Source organism: Chlamydotis macqueenii, chromosome 2 (assembly GCF_036417535.1).
Source record: "Chlamydotis macqueenii isolate bChlMac1 chromosome 2, bChlMac1.mat, whole genome shotgun sequence".
Classification (NCBI taxonomy): Eukaryota; Metazoa; Chordata; class Aves; order Otidiformes; family Otididae; genus Chlamydotis; species Chlamydotis macqueenii.
The window spans coordinates 40,793,343-40,799,426 of NC_141557.1; the positions used below are offsets into that span (position 1 = coordinate 40,793,343).

Genomic DNA, 6,084 nt, shown 5'->3' on the forward strand with positions numbered 1-6,084 from the left:
AATCCTACAGATCCTAATTACACTTTGAAGCACCTTGCACACAAACCCATCCCATTTTTTAAAAAGATGTGTGAAATATTAAAAAAAAAGCCAGGTATAAGTCAACAAACCATGGAAATAAAATTATTTTACTGTAAAGCTAGAAAGCAGATGGTATGATGTCACATGAAGGCAATCCTACCTGTCAAGAGTTGCAAGGAGGTTGGCAAATGGACCAGGAATGGTAAGACTGTGCTAAAGGCGAGAGGAAAAAGCAATGCTAAAGAGGAATTATCTTCAATTTATTAGTGCTCATTCTTTCTGTAGGTAGGACACCAAGAAGAGGCAGCACTCCATATCTGCTGAAGGACAGCTTGGCTGGAGCACAGGGCAAGTAGCTGGCACAGCTGAGTCAAGGGGAATAACAGAAAGTCATGGGTGGGAGGTGCGGAGTTAACAGTATACTTCAGGAGGCCAAAGTGCAAGACCAAGGTAGTGGCAGAAAGACGTGAAGGTCTGCAAATACATCAAGCATGAGAAAGGAAAAGGCCCAGAGTTCAAGAGCATTGTACAGATGTAGATAATGAGAGCAAACATGACACATGACTCAAGGAAGTCGACTTGCAATGGTCATGAAAACAGCTGTTCTTACCCACGGAAGTATATTTTCCTTGTGAATATTTTTTAAATGGTCCATTGATATGCATGTTACTAAGGTATCAGTTGCTGAGCAGTTGTCCAATAAGCCAACTACTTACGCAGTTGCCAAGTACTTCTATTCTTCAAAGAGCTCCTCTATTTTTCCTACACCACATCTGTTCCAAAGCACATCCTACAGTCAAGCAATGTCATTGCTGTACCTGTGGCTTACAGTTCACTCCTACCAACTCCCACAAAGTAATCCAAAAGACATACAAACATCAGTGTTAGAATAGGCAAAAATATTTAGCAGGGGAACAGAATTAATCATCTTCTATCCAAGATTAAAAAGTACGCATTGTGTATGCATACATTTTGGTTCTGTATGTACCAACTTCATTCCTTCCTGATCCAGCAAAGGAAAGACTTACATTTTGACTTTAAAGTCACTTGAAGAGACATTGATCTTCTTGCTCTGTTTTCTACCTTCCTACTAGGCAGCTTGACAATCAGTCCTTTTATTTCTTCCAATGGCAAACAGAACCTTAATTTATTGAGTTAGGTTCACCAGAGGACATCAAACAGTTCTGTAATCTAGAATGATCACACTGCTTTCATGCATATAATCTAATTACGACATAAGAGTATTTGCTGGTTTAGTTAATCAGTAAAAATTATTATGATTCTGTATATTCAAGACACTTGAGGATATCCAGTAATTTTTTAAAACTGCAGTTTATTCCCTTATTTCTTTGATTAATTTATTGGTTTAAGTTTCACAAGACCTTCAATTTCTAACAAGCTGCAATAGGTCTAAGGAAAATGAGAATTTTAATGATCAAAAGCATTCAGAATTGAGTACACAATCAATTTTCTTATTTTAAAAAGGCGTTTTATTTAATTACTACTTCATCCTGTCTAGTTGCAGGCTGTTACATGCACTTCGGCAGTGTGCCCATAAACTGAAAAGGTTAAAAACAGAACCATCTTTCTCAACCGATCTTTTTACTTGCATTGTCCCCCTACCATAACCATGTTTAAAGCAAAATAGTGGTGGTGAGTAATGGAAACAATCTCATTCACATGTTCAGAATTAAATGAGAGAAACAACTTATGCAAGATTCAATTACTTTATTCAAAATGCTCTCTTGGACCACATACAACAGAGAATTGAAGAAATACAATTCTTTAATCTTTACATAGACATTAATTTTATTTATAGTCTGCTCTTGATCATCATTACAAAGGTTCTTGTAATACATAGGTTACTTGTTTAGTTATCCCTGTAAAATATGTAAAATCCTAGCTCATCCCTGAGAAGACAGAGTATTTCCTCACTGCACAATGACAAGTTCAAAAAGCATCAGAAGCAGTACTGCCACACCAATGGCCATGTCAATTATTCTCCTAACTTCTTTGATGGGATAAGTGAGCCCAAGCAGAGCCCTGGACTAACATATCTGTACTGCATCTTCCTGTACAGACCTCCTCAGCCACTCAGAGACCTTACTTCAGCTAAGCTGATGTAAGACAAGAGCACCTTCATGACCTGGCAGAATTCTGCTGTCCTAAACCTGAGGAGCTACTGAATGACATCTATTTATTTATTTATTTATATCTCTATGTATTTATTTATTTATTTGAACAGGACCATGCAGGAGAGAATCTAAGACTGTGTATGTAACCATTTCCAACATTTGGAAAGGAGGGAACAAAGATGAACTGCGGAAATATTAAGAAAATCTTTCCTGATCAGACGCTCTCTGACAGAAAATTCATAAATTTAGATCCTCGTGATACTCTCTAGAAACCAATGGATGGATGAGGTGTCTCAATCTGCGTGGGCAGGTGGACAGTGCCCCAGCATTGTCTCCTCCCTTCCTCCAGATGCCAGCTTCTCATGTGCTTTGGAAATCTGCAGGCAAAAGGACAAGACAGAAGAAACACGCAGCTCTGCATCACTACTCTGTGTTCTCCAGTACAGCTCTGACTTCTGCCATGACAGCCATCTCCCATTAAAGAGCAGATTAGTTTGGCTGGAAGAATTAACACTTCCCAAGTCCTAGAAGGAAATTCAAGACACAAGGGCTCCCACAAATTGTGCTACCTTCCTTCTCATGCCTTCCCTCATCACAGGCTATTTACCTGAGCTTCTTTCATATGCATGCCTCTTTTGCCTTCTTCAACTTTTAATAATAAGCAAACCCCAAATCAGTAAACAGAATATGACGGAGGAGAGATAATGAGCTCCAGAATTTCCTTTTCCAAGGAGCCAAAATTCCTGGTCTCACCCTTCCGGTAGCAAATGAGATTCTTGCTGGAGGATGTCCTCCCTCAAGTCAGGTAGCTTTTTTGAGGTTTCATCTCTTGATTCCCATCCAAATAGAATTCAATTTAAAGACAGGCTACATTAGACAATAAACTCTGACAGACTTCCATGATTTAAGTTTAGCAATCCTTCTCCTCCCTACTTTTCTCTTGGCTGGGTTTTTACATATAGCCAAGAGGAAAAATCCTGTTCACCATCAACAACAGGGAAGCCAGGAGAGGATATATGCCCACCACAGGTGTGTGTTTTCTACAAGCTTCTTTATTGAATATCAGTACCTGTTATCACTGAAAACGTCCTCCTTTTCACTTTCAAAAAAAAAAAAAAGAAAAGAAAAAGCAGCAAACAACCATATCCTGAACAAGGGAAGTAAAATATGCAAGTGAGAGAAAGCATGTCTTACGACTTCAGACGTCCCACTACCGTAAATTCTTTGAAAAATACCTGAGGAAACTTGTCTCCAGGGTAAACAGCCTTCAGCAAAAGCAGATTCACTTTTACCAAAATTCCCCATTTTGGGGGAAATTTGGAAAAAACATACACATTGTCCTCACATAACAGGAAATGATCAGATAACAAAATTAATGCTGTAGTATATAAAAGAGCGAACAAAAACACCACTACCACTTTCTACTCAGCAAAAGAACATTCCCACACAGGAGAAGGAGACAGCACAATAAATTTGACTTTACATAATGACTTGGATATGCAAAGAATTTCAAAAGCACTGAACAATTTGGAGTAGCCATGATGTGCTCAACACAAGGCTTGATCCAAAACCACTAAAAATCAATGGGAGATTTTCCATCCACTCAAACAGACTTCGGTTTGAGCCCTTTCAGATCTGAACATCAGAGTCCGGACAATGGAAAGCCAATGCAAACCACAGCTAAATCCTCACTCTTCCGACACAGAGCCATAGGACACTTAAATTTCCTCGGGATCATCCAGCAGCGGTGCCCTCAGTTTCACAACTGGTACGTCAGGACTAGATTATTCCATCATTAGCAAGTCACAGTGTAACACACCAGCTCATCCAAAGGTCACCAAATCAAATAAACTGAAGGAAGGCTGAGACCAGTTTAAGGGTCCCAGGACTAATATGAAGGGTGATTTCAAGTAAGTTAGTAGAAGAGGAAAAAAAAAAGTCTTGTGAGGAAGGAAGTAGGTACATCCAGTTTCACTGAACTTTCGTTGTTATTATGCCTTAAACAGCTGTTCTACGAGAAAGTGAAGGGCTATACCTTCCAGTGACTCAGCCCAGCTTCTTCACTTTAATAAAGGGTATACATTTAAAAAGTTCTACTTTTTACAGTCCAAAGTAAGGGAGAGAACTCAAACCTCTCACTGTAAGCCAATAATGCTCAGTAATGCAATTGCACTGATGACGATAAAGTCTGCTGAAAATACCTTGTTACTACAGAAATGTCTTATGAAGAAAAAACCCTTTGCTCTGTGCTTTTTTCCCCCTAAATGTTTACCCAGAAGTTGGAGCTGGGAAAACAGGAACCAGAAAATCTAGTAAATTGTCTCAACACACAAGCAGTACTGAACTGTAAAAGGAAAACAAATTGCTTTCTAAAAAGACCCACAGCCTATCAATTATGCAAACACGTATTTACGGCAGACTAAGCTTTGTAAATAAAAGCTAAATCTATTACTAGAACTAGCAGATGGCTCAGTTTGAATGTATGAATTTTGTGAGAAGTTAAAATAATAAAAGGAAAACGTGTATATTGTAGGGAAAAAATGTCCCGTTCGCCCTCCCGAGCCGGAGCTGGAGTTTATGGCAGCACGTCTAACCTGCCCTTCTCTTCCACCGCCCGGACGGCAGGAGTGCCAACAGGGGGCTCGGGGTCCCCCGGGTCCCCTGGGCTTCGGCCGCTGACCCGCACAGGTGCGGCCGGTTCTACCGGCAACCGGCTCCTCGGGGCCGACAATTCCCCCCTTTCCCTTTTCCCGCAGAGGCTGCCGGATCGGTCCACCCGCAGCAGCGTTCAAGCCTTCCTCCTCTATTTTTAGTTAACAATTAACACGTTTGGCTTTTTAACTTCGCGGATTTTCTGTTGTTGTTGCTTTAGAAAGTCAAGTAAAACTTCAAGGGGTGAACTCTTAACGGGGAAATACCACCTACGCCGCAAACGCGAGCCGGTAAGGAAAACACCGGCAGACACACGCACACCGCCGGCCGCCCCCGCCACCTCTCCGCCGACCCCGCGGTGATGGGTACCCGTGGGTGCCGGGCCCCCCCTCCCTCCCCCCGGGCCGCCCCTCGCCGGGTTTCCCGCCCCGACAGCGTTCGCGCTCCGCTGCCGCCGCTCTCCCCGCCGGTGACGGCTAAATATAGCGAGGGGACGGGGAGCCTCCCCCGCGCCCGCCCCGCTGTCCCCTCGTCTCGGGATGCGGGAATGGCCGCGACACGGGGGACGCCCCGGAACGCTGACCCGCGGGGCCAGCACCCCCCGCCCCCGCGCAGAGCGGGAGCCCGAGTGACTTACCGGCGGAGCGGAGCGGAGAGGAGCGGCCCGCCTGCCCCGCGCCCCTCTCCGCCCGGCGGGGCGCGGTGCGGTGCCTCTCGCCGCGTCCCTCCCGCCCGCCGCCGTCTGGCTGCGGACGTGACCTGGATTCCCCCCGCCTGCGCTGCCGCCGCCGCCGCCGCCTCCCGCGGGGCCGCGCACACGCCGCGCTGCGCCCCCCCGGCCCCGCCCGCCCTGCCACCGCCGCCGCCGCTCACCTCCGGCCGCGGCGACGCGACCCGACCCAGCTTGGCCTCGCCTCCGCGGCTCCTCGCCGCCCCGAGCGACGCGCGGCGGAGCGAAGCGCAACGTTACGCAACGCGCCCCGCGGCCCCTCCGCACCGCGGAGAGGGTCGCGGGGAGGCGGGCGCGGGGCGGAGGGAAACCGCCCCCGGCGGCCACTTGTGGCTGACGTCCGCGGGCGGGCGGCCGGGATCCCCTCCACGCCCCCCCTCCCCAATGCCCGGCGGGGCCGCGGCGCGGCGGGCGGCGCCCGGGCAGGGCGGGCCCCGGGGCGCCGCCGAGTCACCCCTGCTCCACAGGCGACGGGGTGTGCGGGGAGGCGGGGGGGGGGGGGGGGAGAGAGCCGTCACGGCCTGGAAATTAAAATCCCGCGGCAGT

General features: G+C 46.8%; 1 protein-coding gene across 4 annotated transcripts in view; it reads right to left on the minus strand.

The window, feature by feature from the left end:
- The window catches only part of THRB (thyroid hormone receptor beta), a 160,859-nt gene extending 154,996 nt beyond the window's left edge, over positions 1–5,863 (minus strand). The window contains exon 1 of one of the 4 annotated variants that reach the window (XM_086742675.1): positions 5,682–5,863. The gene's annotated coding sequence lies outside the window, so the exon portion shown is untranslated. Of the gene's footprint in view, positions 1–5,445; positions 5,545–5,681 lie in introns of those variants that run through there. The other 3 variants (XM_086742677.1, XM_086742676.1, XM_086742678.1) reach the window with 3 other exon arrangements.
- Between the last annotated feature and the right edge of the window lie 221 nt (positions 5,864–6,084).